This window comes from Austrofundulus limnaeus, unplaced genomic scaffold (assembly GCF_001266775.1).
Source record: "Austrofundulus limnaeus strain Quisiro unplaced genomic scaffold, Austrofundulus_limnaeus-1.0 Scaffold3, whole genome shotgun sequence".
NCBI classification, from domain to species: domain Eukaryota; kingdom Metazoa; phylum Chordata; class Actinopteri; order Cyprinodontiformes; family Rivulidae; genus Austrofundulus; species Austrofundulus limnaeus.
This window is the reverse complement of record NW_013952405.1, coordinates 4,782,543-4,783,858: the sequence shown is the minus strand read 5'-3', so window position 1 is coordinate 4,783,858 and position 1,316 is coordinate 4,782,543. Positions and strand designations below refer to the sequence as shown.

Here is a 1,316-nt window from a genome sequence, read left to right as displayed (position 1 = left end):
GGGTGGGGGTGGTCCTTGAGTCTCCAGGACTTCTCAGGCTGACAAACGCGCTCTGAAGTTAARGGCCCCCCACCATAAAACTTTATTGCCCCCTTTTCCACCTCTCCACAGGAACACACACTCTGCTTCCTGTTTTGTCAGGGAAGGAAGAGCCACACGAGCTTGTTAGAACAACACAAAGTGGAAGCAAAAATCTTATTTTTGGTTTCTATTTCTGCAGCTAAAATAAGGGGGGGGGGCAGTTTGATCAACCGTTACGTTGTAGTTAATGCATTTAAGAGGAAATAAAACCACTTGTGTCTGAATTCAGCAGTACAGCTTTAGAGGAAGGACGTATGACGCAGTTAAGCCCAAGGTTATGAGGTAATTCCTCTTTCTAGCGCTCCTTAAAGAAATGAAAAGAAATGAACTCACCTCTCGAGCTAACAGGTTCACACTGAGCTTCCTATCTGAAGCGGTCAACGCAGCGTCCACTTTCCCTGCGCTCTGCTATAGGCCTTACCAAGTGGACGATGCCTTCAGTCCCTTTTTGAATGTCCTTTTTTTTCTTTTTTAAAAGGGTATTTTCTAAGTTTACAAGGTTACATATGCCAATCGCCCCAAAGCAGGGCCTGTGAATGGTGCGCGGGGGAATCACGTGGTGTCATTTAAGTGGGTTTTATGGCCTGGAAGAGCTGACAAACCTTCGATATATACACATCATATATAATCTGAACTGTCCGGAATCGCAGCTGCCGGCTTTCCCCCCTTCTCGCAGGGAGAAAGGGCTCTTTGGCGCGTGAGGATGCAGTACCTTTCTCCGGACTGTGGAGTTCGGCGGTGCGGAGGTCCGACAGCTGCAGCAGTAAGTTGGTTTTTAACTTTGACCACATGCAGGCCCGCGACTGAGCCGCCAACGCTCCGTCAAATTAACCTTTTTTTAAATTAAATTTATTGCATCATAGTGTAGCTTTCAGTGTGCCACAGCTGAGCCTTGGCGCTTTTATTTGCTTATAATATGTTGTTTTGTAAATAAATAAAAAAAAATGCGCAATGGTAACTAAATATCTGCATGTTGACAGCAGAAACGGAATCATRGAAACGACTTTCATGGCTGCAGTTACTGTTTTGTTTATGGAAGCAACAATTTGATTGTTAATATAACTTTTATTTCAATTATCTGATAATATTTACGCAAATATTCTCTGTAAGTGTTGTCTGCTTGAGGGGAAAAATGATTAAAAAACGTGAAACTTGCGCCTGATGAAAATTGAAAATTGAGCCTAAAGTATCCAAAAAAATCAGCTGGCGTCCTGCCCCCCACCATCACCCACCCC

The 1,316-nt window shown here is 43.9% G+C and overlaps 1 protein-coding gene across 2 annotated transcripts in view; it reads left to right on the top strand.

The window, feature by feature from the left end:
• LOC106524552 (homeobox protein Hox-C10a) overlaps positions 1 to 1,316 on the top strand; it is a 61,305-nt gene that overhangs the window by 38,916 nt on the left and 21,073 nt on the right. The gene's annotated exons all lie outside the window — the stretch shown is intronic.